Below are 13,212 nucleotides of genomic sequence, written 5' to 3'. Positions count from 1 at the left end.
TATGGTGAAATGTTCTCCCACTCTCTATATCTATGTCAGAATTTCTTGTCTTTCTCCCTCTTGGTTCTCTAGCAACTGACCAATATAGTGTTGGTTGGGTTTATATTCTAGTTATAATTTTTTATATAATGCCATCTCCTATAATCAGTGAAAATATCCTTCCTTGGAACTAATCTTTTTTTTTTTTTTTTTTTTTTTTTTTGTTTTTCGAGACAGGGTTTCTCTGTGTAGCTTTGTGCCTTTCCTGGAACTCACTCTGTAGCCCAGGCTGGCCTCAAACTCACAGAGATCCACCTGGCTCTACCTCCCAAGTGCTGGGATTAAAGGTGTGTGCCACCACCACCTGGTGGAACTAATCTTTAAATTAATTAACTTCCTTCTCATAAAATTTCTGAATTTTAGCTATGTATTTGGTAGTGTGTTCAGAGATGTGGGCACAAAACAGAATGAAAGACATTCTTTCTAGGAAAAAAAACCCTTAGAATAAAATCATGTAAAAAATAATGTAGAGGAAGAGGTGCTCATAGAGGTACTGATAATACCATTATGTGAGTGGAGATTTTGAGAGGTTCATCATATGATTTCCTTGCAGGACCTTTGTTATCAGAATAAAAGACTCTTCAACTAAAAGTTGGTGACATCTTACAAGTTGCCTTCTGATGTAAGGTAACTGTTCTAAAGTATTCAGTTAGAGAAAATGCAACAGTAATTAGAATGCAAGGTAGTTTTAGACATAAATACACAGCATGGGTTTAATCAATCCAGAACTGTCCACACAAATGTAAAAATATGTATTCATATGAATAAATGTTGTTTCTAAACAGTACTAGGATTTATTGGTTCCCAGAAATAAATTTGTAGTGGTTTTAGTTTAAAGAAAACAATTTCCAATTTTGATTTATATTTATGGAAATTTGTAGTGATATTTTGTTTGTAATCTAACAGAAAGCTTGCCTGGAGATCAGAGTGTGGAGCTAAGCACTAGTTAACCATAGAAGCCAGGCGATGGCGGCACACACCTTTAATTCCAGTAGTTGGGATCTCAAGCCTTTGCTCCCAGTACTTGGTAATCCTAGCACTAGGGGATGGAAACAGGAAGTGATATGGCTGGGTGAAGAGAAGAATATAAGGCAGGTGGAGACAGGAGCTCATCCCTTTCAAACTGAGGAGTTGGTGATGTAAGAGGTGGCCTTGGCTTGCTCATTTCTCTCTCTGATCTTTCAGCATTTATCCAGATCTCTGGCTCTGGGCTTTTATTATTAAGACCAATTAGGATTCATGCTACATCTGGCATCCAACTTTTGGGGCACAGATTCACAAAAAAGTTGCTTGCCTGTGGCTTTGCAGCCACCAGCACAAGATGGAGCTGCATGCACCTGGAGTCACCACCTCACCAGCTAGGTTCTCCTCTCTTTTTTCTCTAAGCCTGAGAGAGAGTTGAACAGACTTCTGTGCAAATGTTAGATTTGAGGAGATTCAAGGAAATAGACTCATAATTCATGCATTCACCTTTTGTGAAGCAGATGTTAAACTCATGACCACATGATGAACTTGTAATAGAATTATTCTTCAAGACTGGAGAGACTTGGTTACAGCAGTCTTGGAGCATGGTTCTCAGTTACAGTGGAGGACCTGGAGGAGAGATGAGGTTAAGACCATTAAACAAGGAAGTAGGGCTAGAAGTGTGGAAAACTCCCAAAACCAACTTCTTGAAGCAGGAGATTATGCAAATGTAAAAAGGCAATCTCTATGAAATGACAATACCTTGGCTTTATGCCACATAGCAGCCTTGAATGCTTGGGACAGAATTGAAGAAGTACAAAGGAAAATTTGTTAAAGTTGTACAGGGCCCATAAGAAAACTTCACTGATTTCTTACAAAGATTGATTTCTGCAGTAAATAGAATGATACTAAATTCAGAAGCTAGACAAATAATAATTGAATCTCTGGCTTTTAAAAATGCTAATGCACAATGCAAAAGGGTAATTAGGCTGTTAAAGGCAGGATCAGCATCCTGAGAGGAATGAATCTGAGATACAGTCAATATAAAATCCCATAACCATGATGATGCTTGGATAGGAGAGGTGATTTCCAGAGGCTTGAAGAAAAATTAAAATATCAGAGTGTTTCATTTGGGTGAAACAAGGTCACCTCAAAAGTGAGTGTAAACAGGATGTTCCTAGGAACAATGTTTTTTTTTCTAAGAATACTCTCAATAGAATGCTCCTCCCTTTTGGATTATGCAGAAGGTGTGGCAAAGGTAGGCACTGTACTTGTGAATATATATCAATGAAGGACAGACAAGGTAACCCTTTGCTGTCAACTTTGGTTCAGTCATTTTCTGTTTTTTTCTTTTTTCTTTTTTTCTGTAAGAGTTCCCTGGTAGAATTTTTGGGGTCACTTATGTATACTATCATATCATCTGCAAATAGTGAGAGTTTCACTTCTTCCTTTATAATTTTTATCCCCTTGATCTTTTGTTGTCTTATTGTTCTAGCTAGAACTACAAGTACTATATTGAATAAATATGGGGAGAGCGGACAGCCTTGTCTTGTTCCTAATTTTAGTGGAATCGCTTTGAGTTTCTCTCCATTTACTTTGATGTTGGTTGTTGACTTGCTATAAATTGCCTTTATTATATTTTGGTATGTTCCCTGTATTCCTGGTCTCTCTAAGACCTTTATCATGAGAGAGCTTAAAAAGAGATTATAAATGTAGCTAAGAGCATCTTCTTAGTTCATGTCGCTCATGTTGGGCCAAGGTACAATGATGTGTCCCCTGGCTGTAACAGGTTCAGGGCATGCAGGTTGGAGCTACAGCATGGTGGATTCCTGCCAAGTTACACATAGGTTTCTGCAAGCCGTGTAACATGGTGCATGGTGGATATAGCTTTTGCTAATTAAAGCATAAGTTTTCTTATGACAATGAGACATGTCTGCTCCTGGCAACACCAATCTACTTTGGAGAAGATGGTAGGTATCAAAGAAATTCCACACGGAGTTTGTTTATTTGTTTGTTTATTTATTTATTTGTTTGTCTGTTTGTTTTGTGGCAAAAGTAAGCCACAGGGCAAGAAAGCATCCTTGCCTTGACTGCTGACAGCATGCTGTCCAAATTAGACAAGCAGGACACAAAAGAAAGTGACTGTCAAACTTTGCCAAGACAAGGTAGGACCGTCCTTTAGAATATCTTGTTTCACAGAAAAGTCTTTCAGGTATATTAGGCCTGTAGGCTGAAGATGGATGCCCCAACATTACAGAGGAACCTTGGGTGACTGTCCAGGCAGCCAGCTGTTTCTGTCATTTCTTACATTTTCTGGAAGTCTCTTGCTTGTATTTCTTGCTTACTCAGGTATTACTATTTTCCTTCTCTGGTATCTGATGGAGTGAAAGAATTTATAGTTGTAGTTATAGTTTTCCTTGTTACCAGATTCAGAAAGGAAATTCACTAAAGAGATGTAAAATGAATAGGGTTAAGAGACATTAAAAGACAGTTCTGGTAATGCAAATTATAATAGAAAATGAATTAGGTACAACATTTTGGACTCACCAAGATAGGATAGATAATGGAATATTTTCTCTGAATTTGTCAAATGTTTATGGACTAGACATTGTTAATGTAATTATTGCCTGTATATATTTGTATATAGTTATACTTACTGTATATAGTTTTTCTTATATTTGTTATAACCTTTTTTTATTTCAGACAAAAAAGGGAAAGTGTGGTGATATTTTGTTCATGCTCTAACAAATAAAGCTTGCCTCGAGATCAGAGTGTAGAGCTAGGCACTAATTAAAGATAGAAGCCAGGCAGTGATGGCACACACTTTTAATTCCAGCATGGGTTCTCATGCCTTTGCTCCCAGTACTTGGGAGGCACACACCTTTAATCTCAGCACTAGTGAGGTAGAGACAGGAAGTGATATGACTGGGCAGAGAGAGAAATATAAGGCAGGAAAAGACAGGAGTTCACCCCTTTCAGGTTGAGGAGTTGGTGAGATAAGAGGTAGCTTTGGCTTGCTCCTTTGTCTCTCTGATCTTTCAGCATTTACCCTAATATCTAGCTTTGGGTTTTTATTATTAAGACAAGTTAGTATCCACACTACAGTAATTAATGTATTATCTCAACTTATTAATTTTGAAATTTAAAGTACTTTTAGAAATAGGGAGATAGCTTAGTGAGGAAAGCACTTATTGGGGAAAGTATGGGGACTCGAGAGCTGAGTTTGATCCTCAAAACCCACATTTAAGGAAGCTGGATATGATAGCATGCATGCAATACCGATGCATAAGATACAGGAGGATTCCTGCAACTTGCTAGCCAGCCAGCCTTGTCTACTTAGTGAGCCCCAGGCTAATAGGAAACCCTAGGATGATGTCTTGAAAACACAGTGCTTTTGGTGTTACTTGAAGACAAAAGCTCACAGCAAACTTTCTGATCTCTGGCTCTTACAATATTTCTGCCCCCTCTTCTGAGTCTTAGGTGAGAAAGGGTTTTGTAACTATGTCTATTGGACTGGAATCCACAACTCTGCATTCTGATCAGTCAGGGTTTCTATAATGGTTTCTGTACATTTCTAAGAAAAATTTCCTTGATAAGTGGTAATGGCTATACTTACCTGTGGATAAAAGGACAAATGTTTATAGATTATTGTTAGGGATTTTGCTGGTTTAAGAAATTAGCAGTTGTGTGTTCTCCTCCAATAACCCAGAAGTCTTACCAACATGACTGCCCAAACATGAGTTGACCAAGAATAGCACCAATGAACATGTCAAAGTGTACAGGGAAAAGCCTGCAAGGCTACAGCCCTCTATCAGAACTGTAGGCAGCTGAGGAAAATTGGGAGTGGGAGATGTGGTCTTCCCTAGGGAAGAATACACCAATTGGTTGTCCATCGAAAAATGGGCATTCCTGAAAATATACATGCAAGTAACATTTTATGGACTGAAGAGCTTATAATTACTAATATATATGCATGAGCATTCTTACATGTGTACATATATGTCTGTAAAGAAGTTTCTCATTTACAGACATTCATTTTATTTCTAGTCATTCTCTTCATTCCTTTATGATTTCTATATCAGAAGTTTACAAGGAGTTATATTTTCAAATTTATTCAGTTAGTCTGGAATAATAATATATTTAATTAGTTCTTTCATTTTAAGTGGTAAGGGCACTATAGAATTTGGAACCCAAATTCATCATGACATTTAACCAACTACTTCATTTCTGGTTCGGAGTAGTATTTATTATAAAGTAAAAAACAGCAACAACAACATAGAATTGCTTCTATCATTAAGTTGGAATGATTCTCTTTTCACAGAGAATTTTGCATTGCATAATGCTACAAACTGGGGTGTTTTTGAAAATACTGGGGTGTCATGTGAAGTCTGGTGTTTATATGTATGTAGCATGCATTTTTCTGTGAATAGATTCCGGAAGATTGAGTGATGCTATGTTCCTGTAAAAGTCTGCAAATTCCTGCAGTACATTCATCATCCTAGAAAATCCTGCAGCCATGCCTAATGGCAGTGTTCCCAGAGCCACATTGAATGCCTGGTGTTCTTCACTGCACCAATCATCCCTGACACAAATAGCATTAGCTCTGACTTTAGGAGGATTTCCCCAAAAGGAATTCTATGGGAAAAAAGGGATGTTTACATACCAATTTATGCTTCAAAAAGACCTGTGGTTATAACCTGTTATTTCATTGTGGACATTTATGAAACTAAATATTGTCCCCACATTAGGGATGGAGGAACAGAGGTTAAAATGTGACAACTTGGAACTCATGGAGCAGAAGCTTACATTTGCCCTTCATAGCTAAATACTTCCTCCCATGTTAAATGTTTAATAATATCTTCAGGTTTCCTGTATTTCTCACATAAAAAGAAATGTCTATTTTATATATATATATATAAATTCGGGATGTCATGAACTATGGATTCTAGAAAAATGTGCTGCTTCTTGAGGCCTGATTTTCTCACATTTAAAATGAGGAAATAAACCCAAATCACACTCAGGTACCATCCAGCTCCTATGTCCATGTGTCTCTGTCAAATTTTGGCTCAAAGCTGCCTCTCAGATGAGCAGGTGCATTCATTATGCCTGCCTTCCAGGCGAGCTGGCCAGGTCCCCACCACTCACAGTTTGCCACCAGGCTGTAGGCTATGCATTCCAGAACTTCCAAGGGTTTCTTCTTCTTATGGGGACCCACTTTGATTAATCTTACAAAAACAGTTTGCTGTGGATGGATTTTGTTCAGCTCCTTGTAACTGTGTCTTGCCTGGAGGCATGATGCTCATTGCTTCTATGCTATTGGGATCTCTATGTTCTGCAGTGTTTCAGTTCTACTATATTGTGAAATGCTTGGGAGTAAGAAAGTCCACATGTAGGCTTCAGGTCAGAAGACATTTTGTTTAACAGATAAAATAAGGCATTCTTCATGGTCAAAAGTTTATGTTGCAGGAAAACTCAATAATTATTATCGGTCTATTTCAGAAGCAGTGTATCCTGCTGTGAGGGTGACTGAGTTTGGATCCCAAGGACTTAGTTTTTGGTACAGGCTTGATGGGTAAGTAACACATTTGAATCTTGGCTTTGTCATTTATGAATGAGAAATTGAAGCAGATGACCTTAAGTAAGAATGCCAATAAGAAATTGCTTATTTGTGTGTGTGTGTGTTTTGGGGGATATATATGCATGTGTGTGTGTGTGAGTGTGTGTGTGTATGTGTGTGTGTGTGTGTGTGTGTGTGTGTGTGTGTGTGTGTGTGAACAAGTGTGTGGAGACCAGAGAAGGATATTGGATATCTTGTGCTATGACTTTTTGCCTGATTTAGTTGAGATGGACCCGAACTGAACTTTAACTGATGACAGGAAAATCTCAGTAATCCTGTTGTTTCACTCCCTAATATGGCTGGAGTTAGAGATGAACATATCACCAACCATACTTGTTTTTTTTTATATGAATTCTGGACATTTAAACTCAGGTCTTATGCTTGTACAACTCTTAGCCATTAACCCATTTTCTTCACTCAAAAATGATTTGTTTTGAACAATTTTATTACTCATCTATGATAAATCTATCCTCTTCATATTTCAAAAGCATGAATCTGCTTTCTGATGTTATCATGCATAAACTTTATATAAGGCCTAGACCTTTCCCTGATGAACAAATGGAATCAGTCACTCTGATTCCACAAATTTGTCTCTTAATTTAACTATCTGAATTTTTGGTGTTCTATTTTTTTAATTGTTAATTGATTATGTAAATAAAGACTGAAGTTACCATCAATTTTCAAATGCTGTAGTTAGCCTGCACTCCTTCTACTCTGGCCACTAAGTATGGGCTGGGACATTTACTCTGGCCTTGACTTTGTGGTTGATACAGATTCCTTCAAGGACTATGACTGATATTTTGCACCACCTGATGCAATCTGGACTCCAGAGCTGAACCAAAGGCAGGACTTTCATTATGATGAGACTGCCCACCACTTAAATAGAATTTTGCTGTTTTATTTGCAACTTGCCACCTGATAAATGCTAGATTATGAGTCAGAATAATAAAAAAGAGTTGTTGTAGTAGGCCAAAAAGCTTTCCATTGTCTAATGTTACATCTGTCTTTTTAGGCATATTCTCCAGGGAAAACAAAATCTGAATGTGTGCCTGTATACTAACAGTTTTTGGAAATGGTGGTGCCTATCCATTTTCTTTTTAAATAAAGGCTTTCTGTAAATGGCTCACATAACCAGTTATTTGGTTTGAAATGGCCTCCCCATGAAAATGCCTGCTTTAATGTCAAAGCATGAAATAGTGAAGCTTTGCTGGAGTCCCCGTGTCTAGCAGATATACTATAAATTTAATTTCATGACAAAATGAAGTCTATTACAGAAAATCAGAAAGAACTACCTTCTCAGCAAGGCCATCTCTCTTTTTTTTGTTGAGTCATTTTGTATAGCATTTCTAAGCTTTGTCTGCACCTGCCAATAAAAAGGAGCTCTTTGTTTGAGGACAATACTGACAAATTAACCAGCAAACATATTTCCAATGGTGGTTGGGGGTGGAAGTTCAAGGGAGGGTCATAGTCACTACCAGTAGCACAGGAGTTTAGTCTTGGTAGTGATTTGGACTGCACTAAACATGATCAGTCTTGGTGAACTCATTGTCTTAATGTATTACCATGAAAGCCAACATATTTTTATGAACTTTGCTACTATAAACTTTTCAGGTATAAGTTTGGGAGGGAGGAACATAGCATGTTCAAACTTTGGTATGGTGGAGTCCCAGAGGCTTGACAGATTAAAAATACATGTTTGTCCTATACCTGAAATATTTCTTCATTGTACTTTTTTAAAGATCAGGCCTCTCTATAGACCCAAGATTTGCCTCAGACTCTCAATCTCCTGCCTCGGCCTCCTTAATGCTGGGATTGCAGATATACGCCTGTCCAACAGATCACTTCTTAATTGGTGTTGAATGTTTTGCTGATTTGTAGCATAGCACATCAATTAAAGATCTCCTAGGGACTTTGGTAACTTAAGTGGCTGATTGACCTAAGTCCTTTTCTTTTCTTATGGGGAAATGTAATGTTTCTATTGGCGATTTGTAAGAGGAATAAGTTCACAGATGACACAAAATGCTGAATAATTGTGAATATTCATGAATTGAGGTTTTGTAGGATTTCTTTTTTTTTTAATCTCAGAAAAACACCATAGCATATAAATATATTTCTCTGGTATTTATAGAAGTAAACTCAATAGTCCACTAATGATGAAAATTTAAAAAAAAATCTCATCAGTGCACTTTTCCTGTAACTGGTGGAATGAGGAAGCATTTCTTTAGAAATTACAGCATCGAGGTTGAAGGATTTAGTTTAAATCTGTGTGTTTTTCATGAATCAACTCTCATTGACATAGGATGCTGATCATACTAAAATAATAAATATGATGCCTGTATTTAAAGGACCAATGAAACACTGAACAAGTTCCCATAGATTCACTTTAAAAAATATTTTATTAGATGTGTGTGGATGTTTTGCCTACACATGCATATATTTACCCTATGCATGCTTGGTGTCTATGGGGATCAGAAGAGGGCATCAAGTCCCCTGGAACTGGAGGAAGGATGTTTGTGAGCAACCCTGTGTTGGGAAAGAAACCTGAGTCCTCAACAACAAGAGTTAAAAGTATACTTAACTGAGGAGCCATCCCTCCAGACCCATAGATTAACTTTTAAACAACATAGTAATGATAATAATCACAACTAATATTGCATTTTCAAATGTTCTCCAACTACTAGGCATATATTATGTGTCGGAATTTTCAGCGAGCATCTCATATGGTCCTTTACACACAACATTTATAGATTTCTTTTTTCTACCTAACCAAAGAAAATATTTTCTTTATAACAACTCTATAACTTGCCTAACATTGTGCAATTGTGTATTGGTTCCCACATCTTTTCAACTGTAACATCTAATTAGTTACTGCACACACACACACACACACACACACACACACACACACACACACACAAGCACACGCACATATGCACAGACATACACACATGCATATATATATATATATATATATATATATATATATATGGTATTTATTAGAATGACTTACAGATTTGGTCCAGCAAATCTGACAATGGTTGGCTAGGAATGAAAATTCAAAAATCCAGAAGCTGCTCAGTCCATGATGCTGGATGTCTCAGTTGGTCTTCAGTAGAGGCTGGAATCCTTAAGTAGGCTCTTTGTCAGTGAATGAATGGACTTGCTATCAAGGCAAGAACAATCAAGCAAAGCAAAAATGCTACCTTTTTTCATGTCCTTATATAGGATTCCAGCAGAAAGTGTGACCCAGATTAAAGGTGTATCTTCCTGCCTCAAGACCAAGATTAACGGTGTGTGTGTGTTTCCTGCCTCAAGATGCAGATTAGAAGGGGATCTTCCTACTTCAAATTAAGTAAAAATCCTTCACTGTGTGCCATTCCATTTTGAACTTCAGCTAATTCCAGATGTAGTCAAGTTGACATCTAAGAATAGCTATCATATTGCTTCATTACACTTTCCTAGAAAAGGTTCAGTTCTAGGTATAATGAGTGTACTCCTTAAAGAAATATTTAATCATGGATAAATCTTGAGAACTAGACTGTGAAACTAAAAGTCTGTTGGTCCAGTCTATTGTATCATTGTGTTGAGGACAGAGTTGGATAGCTAAAACTGTTGGTTTGAACTTTATGAAGAATCATACTTACTGACGGAGTCTGATAAGGTATGATTTCCTATCACCTTGTTTATGGATGGAAGGAAAAGTTTCAGAGCCATTATCCTGGATGAAATGTGTATGTGCAATGTTGAGTGCAAGTTTTATGGCATGTACACTTATTTTATTCATAGTTCCTATAAAACTTCCCATAAGACAGAGATTTCTATGGCTTTGATCACAAGAATCCTCAAAAGTCTATATATGTTATAGACTTACTCCCTACTGTGGGCTGTTGGGCTTTAGGGAAATTTTCAAAAAGGTAATGTCTATTAAGAAGATTTTTTTATCATTTGAGGACGTCCCCTGGAAGGAAGTGATGACACCCCATCTCCTTCCTTTTTCTCTACTTTTCTTCTCAGCCATGAGGTGGATGCTTTGGTTCCATCTTACATTCTCCACTACTTTTACCCAGCCTACCCAGAATAAGTCTAAAAGCCATGAGTCTACCTAACCACAGACTATAAATGGACCCACATGTCCTTAATAGGGAATTGCTAACATACTTAGCAACCAAGAAACTCTGATCTATGACAATAATTGCATCCCAAGAAGAACCGTGGCAAATTTAGTCAATACACTCTCTATTACTACTTTAAACACTTTCATTATTAATAGAAAATTGGGAGAATTTATGGCTTAAGGTAAAATTGAATATATATATATATATATATATATATATATATATATATATATTCACATATATATAAAACAAATGAAATGCCCTTGCTTATTAAATTTGATTATTACAAACAGGGATTAAGTACGTAGTTCAAGTAATTAGATAAACCCAGACTTCTTAGAGTAACAGAAAATTTGAATTTAAAGGTCCATGGCTTTGGCCCTTGCCATCCTTCTAGTGCCATACTTTGTGACAGTAATGCTGTCACTCGTAGTGGTCGACGTGACTGCAATAAATATAAGCCTCAAATCCTTGCAAATGAGTTGGAAAGTTTGTAGTTAACCTTACAGCTCAATCTCCTCTACTCCATAGGTTTCCTTAGAGATCTGTTGGCCTGAGTGGGTCACATGCTTCAGGCTCTCGTGGTGAAGGAGAGTAAGTAGTAATCCTTCATCCTATGTGCCAGCTCTACAAGCAAGAGAACAAGAAAAAGGATGGCTGCATTTCATTCAGCTGCTATTTTGTTATGCCTGTTTACTGGATTTATACTGACCAACATACTTTTGTTTAGTAATTTTAAAAGAGATGGGATACTGAAGTGTTTTAGAGAAGAAACTGCAAAGGTAGATTCATTGCAGAAAGTGGGTACGTTTTAGAAGAAAAAGGTCTTTGATGTGTTTGGATCTTTTAATTATAATTGGAAACTTTTTGTTAACTAGATTACTTTAATCAAAAACTTTTCAAACATGATATAGACCATAATTTCAAAGAAGGCAATTGTTCATAAACTAACAATAAATATGTGAAGTACTGACCTTTTATATTCTTGTTCTTACTTTGCCTGTCCATTATGTCCCTCTGTCTCCTAAATTTTATATTCAAGAGCTAGGCTCTTGTGTTTTAAAAACTCATGAAAATGCAGAAGGCTCTTGCCATCTCTTGTTTCCAATGATAAGATATGAATGGAGACAAGAAGACTGTCCATAGAGTCTTCCAGAGTTCTGTTGCTGTTTGAATGTTTCTGTTTAGCTGAGCTTGGGAAATAGCATAGATGATTTATAGATGAAAAATTTGAGCATTACAGGGTCGATGCCAGCTTGTGGGTTCCCCTTGTTCACAGCCTTGTACCTTTCCCTTTCTAGTATATGCCACTGGGACAGAAGGGAAATAGGTAGCACAGTGAGGAACTAACGAATATAAGTATAACTTGAGAACAGTCAGGGGTACATGTTGTAAATGTGGATGTGTGGGGTTGCCATAGATTTAGTGTGAGATGAGCTTAAACTGTTCAAGGTGTCATCTCAAAGAGCATTACTGATGTCTGCAGTCCGTGGACACACTTTCAAGCATCATAATGAGGTACCTTGGAAAGAAGAAGGAAGCACATTTGACAGCAAGTGAATGCAGGAAAATATTGCTCCCTCAATCATGGATGAAGTGAAACTTTTATTATGGAAAATCCATGAGTCTACTTTTCGTCTATAGAATGTATGCTTACCTCGAATGGTGTGCTCAGGTGAAGCAAGTCATAATTCCACTCTCTGGGTTTATATAGTCTACTTGTATTATCAACATTTAAAATAACTCTGAGATAATGCCTGACAATAGCACATTAAGGGAGGAAATACTTACTTTGGCTAATGGCTTCATTTCATTCTGCTGGAGATACTCATGGCAGAGTTCATAGTGGCCAACTCATGTTGGGAGAGGCTCTATACATCTTGGTGGATCAGGAGGCAGAGAGTAGGGCCAGGCTGTATCATCAAAGAGTGATCCCTTCTAACCCAATTCTGAGAAAAGGTCTCTACAACCTCTCAAAACAAGCTGGGAACTAGACCCTGTAGGGGACATTTCAGATACCAACCAAAACAGCAGTGGAAGGTGTAGATATGTAAGCACAGACTTTATAGTGGCAGGAAATGTAAAACAGTTATTGAATCACACTTACTGAGTCCCTCTTATGTGTCAGGGCCAGACTGAAACCTGACTTCCAGATTTACCAGCAGAGAGGTCACTGTGATCTTCATCAGGACCATTTTGTCAAGATGGCAGAAGTACATGAACGTCATTTGTTCCAGAGAAATGCTAGCAGTTGACCTGATGACTGTGTATGTAGTTCTTTGAGCACATTTACTGTCAGGAGCAGAGACTAGATGACTAGAAGAAAAATATTTTGTTCTTCATTTGCCTATTTTACAAATGCTATGAATATTTACCATTTAATCTACAAAGTAGAGATATAATTGTGTGATAAGTTTAAGTAACAATTTTGATAATTTATTTCAGAAAGATTTAGGCTCTTTGTGTAGGGAAGGGAAA

Source organism: Peromyscus maniculatus, chromosome 2, assembly GCF_049852395.1.
Source record: "Peromyscus maniculatus bairdii isolate BWxNUB_F1_BW_parent chromosome 2, HU_Pman_BW_mat_3.1, whole genome shotgun sequence".
NCBI lineage: Eukaryota > Metazoa > Chordata > Mammalia > Rodentia > Cricetidae > Peromyscus > Peromyscus maniculatus.
The sequence above is the reverse complement of the archived record's forward strand: the minus strand, read 5'-3'. Positions refer to the sequence as shown.